General features: G+C 48.5%; 1 protein-coding gene across 2 annotated transcripts in view; it reads right to left on the bottom strand.

The window, feature by feature from the left end:
* The window catches only part of LOC141153740 (alcohol dehydrogenase 1-like), a 225746-nt gene that overhangs the window by 72121 nt on the left and 138401 nt on the right, over nucleotides 1-15224 (bottom strand). The window lies entirely within an intron of this gene.

Below are 15224 nucleotides of genomic sequence, written 5' to 3'. Positions count from 1 at the left end.
ACACCCGCACACACACCGCGTACACACACCCGCAGACATCGCACAGACACCGCACACACCCGCAGACATCGCACAGACACCGCGCACACCCGCACACATCGCACAGACACCCAAACACACCAATCATGACGGGTCTGGGAGGTGAGGCTGACCTGTGCGACCGTGGGAAAGTTCATGTGAGTTCATGCAGTCAAGCATGAACTCACATGAACCCTCTGAGGGCACCGCGGCGACTTCAAATGAACAGCTGATCGGCATCACCTGATACCTCAGCTGTTCATTTGAAATAACCGGCGGGAAAGCGCAGCACAGAATGGGAAAGCCGGCGGTGAAGTCTTTTCACTGCCGGCTTCCCCGCCCGGGTCCTTCGCTCCCCGCTCCTTGGTGCTGTGCTCCCCGCCCGGTCCTAACTTACGATCGGGATGGGAGGTGGCGAGGCGAGCGGAGGATCGGGGTGGGAGGCTGCGGGGAAGCAGTATGGGGCTGTGTAATTGTTTAAAAGCCGGCGGCTTTTTACCGCCCGCCGGCTTTTAAACAATCAGGAGAATACTCCCACGCTGGGATGGCATTCTGATGACAGGCTGGATCTCAGCTGAGCGCTGCCATCCAGCTTGTCATCCTTCAGAGACACTGCAGAGCGCAGGCATTATGGGAACTTCCGATTCCGGTATTCGATATTGTAAAAGTATCGGAATTAAGTATCGGAATTCCGATACCGCGAATATCGGCCGATACCCGATATTTCAGTATCGGAATGCTCAACACTAGTGGTGATAGCAGGAATTAGGCAGGCAGACAGTGTATGTGGCAGACTGCAGTGCATATAGTGCAAGAAGGTCTATAGAACATTCCTGCTGCTAGTGTTCTTACAGATATTTGAGACATAGCCCCAGATATCAAGGGCCAGGTTTTTTTTTTATCTTAATCCTGGTTATTTGCTTAAAAAGCAATCCAGAGTACACCATTTTTCTGCTGCATTTGCTTGTTCTTACTGCAGAAAAAAGCCAGATCTGTTTCATATTTCAGCGATAAAAACCCAGAAATTTAAACTGAAAGTGGAAAATATTGGCCTCCTTTTCCATTCTGTTGCAGTGTGTCGGTCAAGCTATTCACACTAGGTGTCTGTGAAGGATAGTATTAGCAAATTACAGGGCTGCTATTTATAACTGTGGTTCTCTGTCAGACATAACACCTATAATGCAAAAAAAGGGAGCATGGACCGCACCTCCTAAAAATCTTACATTTGATCTAATGCCTCTTCGGCAAAAATATATATAACTGAACATGAGGTTCTTAGTTTAACATTCTGATCCACATGATGTTGTAATGAGTGATTCACTACTAAAATTTAAGAAGGGCACGGATGCCTTTCTTGAAAAGTATAATATTACAGGTTATATATACTAGATTCCTTGATAGGACGTTGATCCAGGCAACTAGTCTGATTGTCGTATGGAGTCAGGAAGGAATTTTTTTCCCCAATGTGGAGCTTAGTGTTTGCTTCATGGTTTTTTTTTGCCTTCCTCTGGATCAACATGTTAGGCTATGGGTTGAACTAGATGGACTTAGTCTTCCTTCAACCTTAAAAACTATGTTACCATGTTACTATGTTACTATGTATTTGTAGATTCGGGCCTCTCGCCTGGCCAACTTCAAGTGAGTCAAGAGGAGAACGTGTCACAAGAAGGCAATGGTGGGAAAGTGCAATTACTGTCACAAGAGGTGGATGATGATGATGATGATGATGATGATAAGACACAATTGCCAGAAAGTCAGGAGGAGAAGCAGGGTACGGAAGTGGAAGACGAGGTGGTGGATGATATATAGTAACTGACCCAACCTGGCAGGGGGACATAAAGAGTGAGGACAGCAGCACACAGGGGGAGGGAGGCGTAGCACCACAACAGGCAGGAAGAAGCAGTGTGGTGGCCGCAGACACAAGGCCGGAAAGCATTCCTCGTAACGCCAACATGACGGAAGTTGCCAGTTCAACTGTTAGGTCTTCCCTAGTCTGGTTATTTTTTAAAAACTCTGCAGATAACCACAAAAAGACCGTTTGCACCACTTAGCTGGCCAGCATCAGCAGGGGTAGCAAAACTAGCAGCCTGATTAGGCACATGGCAGCAAAGCACCCGACTAAGTGGGCCGAACCCCAGGGTCCAGCAACAGTGTCTGCGTGTGACACCACTGCTTCTTCCGCTGTTGAGCGTGCGCGCCAATCCCCTGTCCATGCCGCATGCCAAGATGCCTCCCACCCTGCACCTGCCATTCAACACTGTCAACTAGCACCATCAGCAAGCACGTCCACATCCTCATCCCAGTGTAGCGTTCAGTTGTCCCTAACCCAGTCCTTGGAATGCAAGCGCAAATACGCAGCCAACGCCCCAGAGGCCACACTACTAAATTCACACATTTTGCGAATGCTTGCAATCGAAATGTTGCCTTTTAGGCTCGTGGAAACGGAAGCTTTCTGCAGCCTGATGTCAGCGGCCGTCCCTCGGTGCTCGGTCCCCAGCCGCCACTATTTCTCCCTGTGTGCCATCCCCGCATTACACGAGCACGTGTCCCACAACATTAGATGTGCCCTCAACAATGCAGTTACTGGGAAAGTCCACCTAACCACAGACACGTGGACAAGTGCTTGTGGGCAGGGACAGTACATCTCGCTGATGGCACACTGGGTTAATATAGTGGAAGCCGGGACCCAGTCAGACCTTGGGATGGAACACGTCCTCCTGATGCTGAGGATTGCGAGCCCTGGGTCAATCAGGGTTGCCCCCACATTGCCTCGGCCAAGCGGCAACAGGCTGTGCTGAAGCTTACATGCCTAGGTGACAAACTGCACAACACTGAAGAGTTGTAGACTGCTCTGAAAGAGCAGGCAGATCTGTGGCTGACACCGCTGAACCTACAGCCAGGATTGGTCATGTGTGACAATGGCTGGAACCTGGTGGCGGCTCTGAGGCGAGGCAAGCTCAGACACGTACCATGCCTGGCCCATGTGCTTAACCTCGTGTTTCAGTGGTTTCTCAATACCTACCCAGATCTGTTGGATCTGCTTGTCAAAGTACGTAGCCTATGTGCCCATTTTAGAAAGTCAGCTACAGCTTCCGTCGCCCTTGCCGTGCTTCAGCAGCGTTTGTAGCTTCCAGCTCACAGACTGGTATGTGATGCCCCCACGCGTTGGAACTCTACACTGATTTGCGATGTCCTTAGGGCAGTTGTTGACTACCAGCATCAACAAGGCCGTCGGTATTCAGGTCAGACGTAAAAGCTCAAGAGTGGACATGGATGTCAGACATTTGTACCATCCTCCAAAATTTTGAGGACTCCACCAAGATGGCGAGTGGCGATGACGCCATAATTAGCGTCACCATCCTACTTCTCTGTCTCTGAAACGATCTCTGCTCACAATTAAAATGGATGCATTACAGGCGGAGCACGATGAGATGGAGCAAGGAACAATACAGGGTGATTCCACACAGCCTAGCCTCATTTCATCCCAATGTGGATTAGGTGACAATGAGGAAGAGGAGGAGGAAGAATAGGAGCTAGTTCATGTGCTATAGACAGTACTACCAGCACAACTGTCATAACGTCTGTTCAGCGTGGATGGCCTGAGGACAGGGAGGACGAGAAGGATGAGGAGGTGAGCATGGTCTGTCGTCTTCTTGGTGAGGACACGGAAGACTTGCCTCTTTGCAGTCTGGCAAACACATGGCTGAGTTTATGGTACACTGCCTTTCCCGTGACCCTCGCGTAGTCCAAATTTTGGGTGACAGTGATTACTGGTTGGTGACACTTCTAGACCCATGCTACAAGGAGAACTTTCTGTCTCTTATTCCTGCACAGGACAGGCCTAATAAATTGGGGCAGTACAAGAAGGCCCTTGCTGTGGAATTATTTCAAAAATTCCCATCTGAAAACATTGGTGGCAGAGGTCACAGTTTGTTGGACAACCAAGGAGTATAGGCAAGAGAGACACTAATGCAATTCAGCGGAGGCAGGGGAACACTGTCAAAGTTCTGACACAGTTTTCTAAGACCCTCCCATCGCACAGGTCCTGAGGCACAGGGTATTCTCCCAAGGAAGGAAAAGTTTTGGAAGATGGTGTGGGAGTACCATGTTGACCGTACCAATATCCTCCGTGATTCCTCTGTGCCTTATAACTATTGGGTATCCAAGCTGGACATGTAGCATGAACTGGTTCTCTACACCTTGGAGATCCTGGCTTGCCCTGCCGCTAGCGTTTTGTCAGAGCGGGTTTTTAGTGCCGCTGGTGGAATTATAACCAATAGGCGCATTTGCCTGTCAATTGAAATTGCTGACAGGCTGACTCTTATAAAAATGAGCAAGTGCTGGATTGGACCAGACTTCTCAACACCACCGAATGATAACAGCGTGACATAAACTCAAATATAGTATCTTTTTTTTGGGAGGTCTAACTCTATTCCCATGCACCTCTGTCTTCACACCCAGACATGGGTATACGCTTCCTGATTTTGTCTATTTGCTCATGTCCTCCTACTTCTCCGCATCCTCATCCTCCACCACCATATCACCACCATATCAACATATCTACGTCTCTTGCAAGGGGCATTGGAGTTTCTCCAAATCTTTAGCAGCCATTGCTTCACTGCATAGGCAAACAGTATGGCAGACACACTTCCTAATAATGGGAGCATTTTTTTGCAGGAGACCCTCCTACCTCTATGTGTCTTGCAAGGGGCATTGGAGTTTCTCCAAATCTTTAGCAGCCATTGCTTCACTGCATAGGCAAACAGTATGGCAGACACACTTCCTAATAATGGGAGCATTTTTTTGCAGGAGACCCTCCGACCTCTATGTCTCTTGCAAGGGGCATTGTAATTCCTCCAAATTTTTGCAGCCATTGCTTCATTGCATAGGCAAACAGTATGGAGACACACTTCCTAATAATGGGAGCATTTTTTGCAGAAGGCCCTCTGACCTCTACGTCTCTTGCAAGGGGCATTGGAGTTCCACCAAAATTTTTGGCAGCCGTTGCAGTCAAAGCATACTCAATAACAGTATAGGAGACTCACTTGTTAATAATGGGAACAACAAAGCATAGCCAACTGCTGGCCCTTTAAGAATAGTAAGGGCCGCCTGATAGCCCTATAAAAATAGTCTTTGTGACTTTCAGAGTCCCTCCATCATAAATTAAACAGGTTGTGTCTGATGATGCGTCACATACCACATGGCCAGATAAGGTAGTAAAATGTTAAAATTACATTTACTGATAAATGTTTTTTCACTGTTGAAAGCAATGCAAAAGTGCAAAAACGCATCAAAAACGCTACGTGTGAACATAGCCCAAGGTGTGGAGGAGCATTTTTGTTTTTGGTTATTTATTTTGCCTTATATACAAGTTATTACCCTGGAAAGGATGTTCCTTAACATATTTCCCAGGAAAATCCATTTTGGTTTTGTTTTTGTATGTTTTATTGTGAGTCTGTAAAAGTGGCATAATACCTCTGACAACGTTGTTGACAGCATTGACCTGGAAGTCAGAAATGCTTCCAGGGGTCTTGTCCATGCTGTTCCCATGTCATTTGAGCACTGTTCCCATCGATTTGGGCAATTTTTAGGCCCTCTGCAGACCGTCAGGAAGGGGCCGCCGGAAAAATGATTGAGTTTCCCATAGACTTACATTGGACTCGTTACTCGGTCCGAGCACTCGAGCATTCCAATTTGCTCGACTCTAACAATGAGTACCCGACCATTTTAGTGCTCGCTCATCTAATATATATAATTGTCTTATCCCATCTGTCTGTCTGTCCAGGAAATCCCACGTCGCTGATTGGTCAGGCCGCGGCCAATCAGCGACACGGGATTTCAGAACAAGATGGCGGCAGTTAGCGGCTCACCCTCACACGCTCACCCTCAGACGCTCACCCTCAGACGCTCACGCTCAGACGCTCACGCTCAGACGCTCACGCTCACGCTCTGACGCTCATGCTCTGACGCTCACGCTCACGCTCGGACGCTCACGCTCGGACGCTCACACGCTCACGCTCTGACGCTCACACGCTCACGCTCTGACGCTCACGCTCGGACGCTCACGCTCTGACGCTCACGCTCACGCTCTGACGCTCATGCTCGGACGCTCAGGCTCAGACGCTCACGCTCAGGCTCTGACGCTCACACTCGAACGCTCACGCTCTGACGCTCACGCTCGGACGCTCACGCTCTGACGCTCACACGCTCACGCTCTGACGCTCACGCTCACGCTCTGATGCTCACGCTCAGACGCTCACGCTCACGCTCTGACGCTCACGCTCACGCTCTGACGCGCACACTCACTCTCTGACGCTCACGCTCTGATGCTCACGCTCTGACGCTCATGGTCACGCTCGGACGCTCACGCTCGGACACTCACGCTTACGCTCTGACGCTCACGCTCGGACGCTCACGATCGGATGCTCACGCTCTGACCCTCACGCTCAGACGCTCACGCTCTGACGCTCACGCTCACGCTCGGACGCTCACGCTCTGACGCTCACGCTCACGCTCGGACACTCACGCTTACGCTCTGACGCTCACGATCGGACGCTCACGCTCTGACGCTCACGCTCTGACGCTCACGCTCGGACGCTCACGCTCACGCTCTGACGCTCACGCTCTGATGCTCACGCTCTGACGCTCACGCTCACATTCTGACGTTCACGCTCGGACGCTCGGATGCTCATGCTCTGACGCTCACGCTCACGCTCGAACGCTCACGCTCTGACGCTCACGCTCACGTTCTGACACTCACGTTCTGACGCTCACGCTCTGACGCTCACGTTCTGACACTCACGCTCTGACGCTCACGCTCGGATGCTCATGCTCTGACGCTCACGCTCGAACGCTCACGCTCGAACGCTCACGCTCTGACGCTCACGCTCACGTTCTGACGCTCACGTTCTGACGCTCACGCTCACGCTCTGACGCTCATGCTCACGCTCTGACGCTCACGCTCGGACGCTCACGCTCTGACGCTCACGCTCACGCTCTGACGCTCACGCTCGGACGCTCACGCTCTGACGCTCACGCTCACGTTCTGACGCTCACGTTCTGACGCTCACGCTCACGCTCTGACGCTCATGCTCACGCTCTGACGCTCACGCTCGGACACTCACGCTCTGACGCTCACGCTCACGCTCTGACGCTCACGCTCGGACGCTCACGCTCGGACGCTCATGCTCTGACACTCACGCTCGGACGCTCACGCTCTGACGCTCACGCTCTGACGCTCACGCTCGGATGCTCACGCTCACGCTTGGACGTTCATGCTCAGACGCTCACGCTCGGATGCTCACGCTCAGATGCTCACTCTCTGACGCTCACTCTCTGACGCTCACGCTCGGACGCTCACGTTCAGACGCTCACACGCTCACGCTCGGATGCTCGGACGCTCTGACGCTCTGACGCTCACGCTCGGACGCTCACGCTCATGCTCTGACGCTCACGCTCAGACGCTCATGCTCACGCTCACGCTCTGACGCTCACACTCACGCTCCGACGCTCACGCTCTGACGCTGACGCTCGGACGCTCACGCTCAGACGCTCATGCTCACGCTCACGCTCTGACGCTCACACTCACGCTCCGACGCTCACGCTCTGACGCTGACGCTCGGACGCTCACGCTCAGACGCTCACACTCGGACGCTCACGCTCAGACACTTTCAATCGGACGCTCACGCTGTGATGCTCGGACGCTCACGCTCTGACGCTCACGCTCTGACGCTCACGCTCGGACGCTCACGCTCATGCTCTGATGCTCACGCTCACGCTCGGACGCTCACGCTCAGACGCTCACGCTCGGACGCTCACGCTCATGCTCAGACGCTCATGCTCACGCTCGGACGCTCACGCTCTGACGCTCACGCTCGGACGCTCACGCTCTGACACTCACGCTCACGCTCGGACACTCATGCTCACGCTCTGACGCTCACACTCACGTTCTGACGCTCATGCTTACGCTCTGATGCTCACGCTCTGACGCTCACGCTTGGACGCTCACGCTCACGCTCTGGCGCTCACGCTCGGACGCTCACGCTCAGACGCTCATGCTCTGACGCTCATGCTCTGACGCTCACACTCTGACGCTCACGGTCACACTCTGACACTCACGCTCGGACGCTCACGCTCTGACGCTCGCGCTCAGACGCTCACGCTCTGACCCTCGCGCTCTGACGCTCTGACGCTCACGCTCACGCTCTGATGCTCACGCTCGGACGCTCATGCTCATGCTCTGACGCTCACGCTCAGATGCTCACGCTCGGACGCTCACGCTCCCGCACTGACGCTCACGCTCTGACGCTCACACTCACGCTCTGACACTCACGCTCTAACGCTCACGCTCATGCTCTGATGCTCACGCTCACGCTCTGATGCTCACGCTCTGATGCTCACGCTCTGATGCTCACGCTCGGACGCTCACGCTCGGACGCTCACACTCATGCTCTGACGCTCACGCTCTGACGCTCGGACGCTCACGCTCGGACGCTCACGCTCACACTCTGACGCTCACGCTCACGCTCGGACGCTCACGCTCGGACGCTCACGCTCAGACGCTCATGCTCACGCTCGGATGCTCACGCTCTGACGCTCACGCTCGGACGCTCACGCTCATGCTCTGGCGCTCACGCTCGGACGCTCACGCTCAGACGCTCATGCTCACACTCTGACACTCACACTCTGATGCTCACGCTCGGACGCTCACGCTCAGACGCTCACGCTCTCACTCTCACGCTCGGACGCTCACACTCAGACACTCACACGCTCACGCTCTGACGCCCACACTCTGACGCTCACGCTCAGACGCTCACGCTCAGACGCTCACGCTCACGCTTGGACGCTCACGCTCACGCTCTGACGCTCACGCTCTGATGCTCACACTCACGCTCTGACGCTCACACTTACGCTCTGACGCTCACATTCTGACGCTCACGCTCGGACGCTCACGCTCACGCTCGGACGCTCACGCTCAGATGCTCACGCTCACGCTCGGATTCTCAGGCTCGGACGCTCACGCTCTGGCGCTCACGCTCTGACGCTCACGCTCTGACGCTCACCCTCAGACGCTCATGCTCTGGCGCTCACGCTCGGACGCTCACGCTCTGACGCTCACGCTCGGATGCTCACGCTCCCACTCTGATGCTCACGCTCTGACGTTCACGCTCTGACGCTCACGCTCACGCTCTGACTCTCACCCTCAGACGCTCACCCTCAGACGCTCACCCTCAGACGCTCACCCTCAGACGCTCACCCTCAGACGCTCACCCTCACGCTCACCCTCACACGCTCACCCTCACACGCTCATACGCTCACCCTCAGACGCCTACCCTCACACGCTCACCCTCACATGCTCACCCTCACACGCTCACATTCTCACGATCCCACGCTCACCCTCACACGCTCCCACGCTCACCCTCACACGCTCCCACGCTCACCCTCACACCCGCTCCCACGCTCACCCGCTCCCACGCTCACCCTCACACCCTCACCCTCACACGCTCCCACGCTCACCCTCACATGCTCACCCTGTGCTAGCCGTTCATCTCCCTCACACGCTCACCCTGTGCTAGCCGGTCATCTCCCGGCTGCTCGCAGCAGAAGTACCCCGACCGGCGGCCTCGCTCCCCGGTCCCCAAAAAAATTAATTAGGGGCCCCGGGGGGATACATTGGGGGGTTAATTTAAAGTAGTGCACAACCCATTTAAACACTGCTTCGCTGATTAGTCGCGCCCGGTCGGACGCATACATATTCTAGAATACCCGATACGTTAGAATCGGGCCACCATCTAGTCACTAATAATCACCTATCTGATCAAAGTTAAAAATGGAAGATGGCTTGCCTCAGTTTTCACATGCAGTTCATTTCAATGGATTGCGACAATTATGTCATAAATGTTGCTTTACAGCCTCCTAGCCAGCAATAGACTTCTAATGAAATATTTGATATTTGAAATTGTTGTAATGGTTTCCAAAAAATTGTAAATATTTGTTAACATTATTCAACAGTAAAAATCTCACTGAAACTTTAAGCCCTATGTATAGACATGACCAAGCATATTTTACTACAAACCACAATACAGGCATCATTATATAATTAATTATGTGTGATAGTCATTTATGTGATACAACTGTAGATAAAATGCAAGTAACTAAGATGACTAACCCTTATTTCCTCCTATCTTACTTGTTAACCTCTGCACCCCCAGCCTTTTTCATCTTCCTGACCAGGCCAATTTTTGTCAATTCTGACCAGTGTCACTTTATGTGGCAATAACTCTGGAAAGCTTCAACATGTTGATTGATTATGAGACTGTTTTTGTGACCCATTGTGCTTCATGTTAGTGGTAAATTTAGGCCGATATTTTTTGTGTTTATCTATGAAAATATTAAAAATGTGACAAAAAATGTGTACAATTTGCAATTTTCAAACTTTAAATTGTTATGCCCTTAAATCAGATAGTTATAACACATAAAATAGTTAATAAATAACATTTACCTCATGTTTACTTTATATCTGCCTGATTTTTTAAACATATTTTTTTGTTAGGAAGTTAGAAGGATTAGAGGTTTGTCCGCAATTTTTCATCAAAATTTACAAAACCAACTTTAAGGTGCCAATGTGACATAAAATACCGAAAAGTGACACCATTTTCAAAAATGCACCTCTCAATGTGCTGAAAATCACATTTAATAAGTGTATTAACCCTTTAGGTGCTTCATAGGGATTAACCCCTTTCCAACATGTGCCGTACATGTTGTGTCTCTCCCTTCAGCGGAGGCTCCGGTGATGAGTCCTTACTAGTGTTGATCGAGCACTAAAATGCTCGCTCGAAGCTCGGGCCAAGCACATCGTGATACTCGGGTGCTCGACACGAGCATCGAGCCTCATGTAAGTCTATGGGAAACTTGAGCATTTTTCTGGCGGTCCCCCCCGGCAGTCTGCAGAAGGTCAAAAATTTCCCAAATCGATGGGAACAGTGCTCAATGAAACATGTCAGGCAGACAGGCAGAATATATAGGCAGACAGGCAGGCAGGGTATATAGGAGGGTGCATGAAAAACATAGCAGGGCACTCAGAACACACTAGTGCCCCCCCAATTTTCACGCACCCGTTTCTTTAAAAAAGCCGGCAATTCAGCAGCCGCATACAGTTATAACATCGGTACCCGACATTTAGAACAGAAAGAATAGAGCATCACACATAGATTAGATACATAGAAACATGTCAGTCACATATATAATGAGTACAGTGACAGTGTTGGTTACTGTCATTTAGTTTTAAAATAAAGAACTTCTAAAAAAAAAAATTGGCGTGGGGTCCCCCGTAATTCTAGTCTCTAGCGGAAGTTAAGCAGATGGCTGGGGCAGATGTTTGAAGCTTGGGAAGGGGGCAATACCCACGGAGCTTCCCAAGCTACTAATATCAGCCCCCAGCTGAATACATAGCCTTTACTGGCTATTAAAATGGGGGACTCCAAAAAATGACGTGCGGTCCCCCTATTTTAATAGCTAACAAAGGCTAGACAGACAGCTGGGGGCTGATATTAATAGCCCTGGAAGGGTGCCATGAATATTAGCCCCTCCCAGGCTATAAACACCAGCCCTCAGCCGCCCCAGAAATCGCGCATCCATAGGATGTGCCAATTCTGGCACTTAGCCTCAATCTTCCACTGCCCTGTAGCGGTGGCAGGGGGTAATAGGGCTGGGGTTGATGTCAGCTTATAATGCCAGCTGACATCAAGCCCAGGTTAGTAATGGAGAGGCGTCTATAAGATGCCCCCATTACTAACCCCATAGTGAAAGTAAAAAAAAAAACACAAACACCCAGAATAAAGTCCTTTAATTGAAATAAACACACAATTCTTTAATGTTCTAAATTAAACTCTACTTACTGTCACGCCCATTCCAGCTGAAGCCAACGATCTCCTGCAATAAAACTTAAGTAATAAACCAACCTCTTCCTCACCTTTCCATGGTTCCCAGGATGACTTCAGCTCTGCTACATTGACATGACAGGCTGGATCGCAGCAGAACGCTGCCATCCAGCTTGCCATGCCACAGGCACTGAGAAGCTCCTCAGTGAAGCTCCTCAGTGTCTGGCTGTGACGGCATCCAGATGAGCCGAGTTCATGGCATGTCCAATGAACTCAGCTCACCTCATGTACGTCACTGATAGCGTGGGAGAATTCTCCTGCGCATGCGGTGCCGGAAAATTACGTCACTGCTTGAGCAGGAGAATTCTCCCATGCTGGGATGGCATTGAGGTGGCAGGCTGGATGGTAGCAGAACGCTGACATCCAGCTTGTCATCCTTCAGAGACACTTCGGAGCGCAGGCATGCTCGCTCATCACTAGTGATAAGACAACTTTATTTTTCGCGTCAGTGCATTACAACAATACTAGATTTATATTGTTTTTTATGTCTGGCTGCTATGACACACTGAAAAATCCTTTTTTTTTTACAAAGAAAGAAAAGTTTTTGTATCGCCATATTTTGAGAGCTATTTATGTTTTATTTCTCTGCTGATGGAGCAGTATGATGGCCTGTTGTTTGCCAGACAAGATGACATTTTCAGCTATACCATTTTTCTTAACATGACTTTTTGATCACATTTTATTTCACTTTCTTTTTGGCGGTATGATGAAAAAGCATAATATTTTATTTTTTATAGTGGTCACTGAAGGTTTTAACCAATGTGACAATACCAAATATGTATACTGTTTTTGTTTTTTTAGATCGGGTCCTTCCAGACATGGCGATACCAAATAGGTCTACTTATTTTCTTTTTGTACATAAATATAAGTATTTATTGTCTTAACAATTTTTCCATTTTTTTGTTCTTTATTTTGTGATCTTTTAAAAAATATGTTTACAATTTTTTTTTAACCTTTTTACTTTGTCCCTTTATGGGACTTTAACATTTATTACTCTAGTCACTCATATAATTCATTGCAATGCACAAGCACTGCAGTGCATTATACCTGTCAGTGCTGCACTGACAGAACGCAGCTCCTGTGCCCACATGATTGCCATATCTACTTATGTCATATGTCAGGAAGCCACTGCAAAATATGGCTTACCAGTATATCATATGTTGTGAAGGTGATAAGGTCCGACAAAGGTTTTATATGGATTTAGTGAAATGGTTTATTCAGACAACTAAGACTATCTTCTTGTGCAGCCACATTCTGCATTGTTGATACTGATAAATCATAAATAACAGGAGACATGACTTTAAACCTACAGTTCCATTATGCTTAGACTTTCAAAGCTGGGATCCCACAAGCAGTTTTACTGTCAGGTTTTGATGCAGTTTTTTGATTTGCTTTCAATTAAAGACAAGAGAGGATCCATTTAAAAAAAATGAAAACAATGATACTTCTGTTTTATATCCACCTATGTGTTTGGCTTAATACATACTTTAAAAAATCTACATTTGTGATTCATTCCAGTTTCTTTTTTTAATTGGTATTCTTTGTAAAATATGAAGTTATATAATTTGTCATAATATTTCCCTGTATTAAAGAGAGTCTGCCAGACCAAACTCAAAGTAAAAACTAAGCAAATTGCCTTGTAGGGAAATTAGGCTTCTAAAAAAAATTGCACCTCTAGTGTTCTAATCGCTAACTCCTTTCTTCAGAAACTGTTTAAACAAATATGCTAATTAGGGTGTTTGAAGTACCTTTGGCGAGGCCAAGAAACTCACCACACCATTCTGTCTACTGGTTTTGTATGACCCTGCCTCCCTCACTGGTGGGTGACAGAGCTAGATTGCCTAGAATCACTGACTGCACAGAAAGTATTGATTTGAACACTAGGTGCATGTGCACACATTGCTTTTTTTGTTGCATTTTTTTCAGTGCAGTTTAGTAAAAAAAACTGAAGGATTTCCTAGCAAAGTGAAAGAGATTTTCTGAAGTGCTATGCATATGTTACTTATTGTTTCCTTGCATGCTGTCAAGATTCCTTGGTATTGCCGCTGCGAGCAAGTGGTCACATGGCTGCATGTTTGCAATTTGCATACATCCTGTCAGGTGCCAAATGGTGTAATCTGGATTTTCTTATTAGAAGTGAAATGAGATAAGTGGATCGTGTCATGTCAGCATGTGACCACATGTATGCAAATCACATACATACAGTTGTGAACGCTCACTCGCACCAACAATAATGGGGAATCGTAACAGCATCACACACTGTTATGATTCAGAAGTCTTCAGTCACACAGAGTGACTGCAAACTTTGCTTTTAAACTTGGAAAACCCTGTAAGCAAATTAATTCTACCTAGTCCAAAAAATGACAGTGTAACAATAAATAGTGGGAGGTAGGAAAAAGGTATAATGTGTGTATTTGTATTTTGATTTCAAATTATATATATATTGTGACAAAGTCACTGGCAAAGTGCTGGAGGGGAGGTATGTTTCACTGAGGCTATTAGCTTCAGTGATTTGAAACCCAGAAGTTTTGCTCCAGCACACTAAGTGTTGAGAGGGGTTAAGCTGCCATTTTGAGGGCTGGGTTTTTGAGAACAACCATAAAGCGGGTGGGAGGTTGTTCTCCATATCTCCACCCCAGGGTGTGGTCTGGGGTTTAAATAAATGGCCTGCTGAGACATTTAGTGCTCAGTGTATCTGAAATGGCTAACTCTAGAGAGAGGAGCTTGTGTTTTGTGCTAACCTGAACCATGTGTTTTGCCAACCCTGAGTGTCCGGACCCCAGCCGATGTAAGGACTGTGCTGTACATTTCCTTTTGTTTTGCTATTATGCCAGAAGGGCCGTGGTTATGTTTATGAACTCTACATTGATTTATGCCATCTTTTAATAAAACAATAAGAAATTTAAAGAAACAGCGTTCTGTGTCTACCTCCGTATGCAGCCGAGTGAGCCGGTCTACCACAATATACAATGATTTTATAAGGCATTATAAAACCTCTTGCACTTCACAAAAAACATACCCAAGAATGCTATCTTGGTAGGTACTCGCATGGAGAGGAACATATAAAATGGGCCAACAGTACTGTTGTGGCACACACACTTGTAAATTGTAGTAGTAAAACAATAATGCAAAACCTTAACTATAATATACCGTACATACAAATATATATTATATACATTTGAAACCAGAAGTTTACATACAATATATAAAAAGACACATATGCATGTTTTTCTCAATATCTGACATGAAATCAGAATAAACATTTCC

Source organism: Phyllobates terribilis, unplaced genomic scaffold (assembly GCF_046119375.1).
Source record: "Phyllobates terribilis strain yellow unplaced genomic scaffold, ASM4611937v1 Scaffold_1__5_contigs__length_1240528914, whole genome shotgun sequence".
Classification (NCBI taxonomy): domain Eukaryota; kingdom Metazoa; phylum Chordata; class Amphibia; order Anura; family Dendrobatidae; genus Phyllobates; species Phyllobates terribilis.
This window is presented reverse-complemented; position numbering and strand designations above follow the sequence as displayed.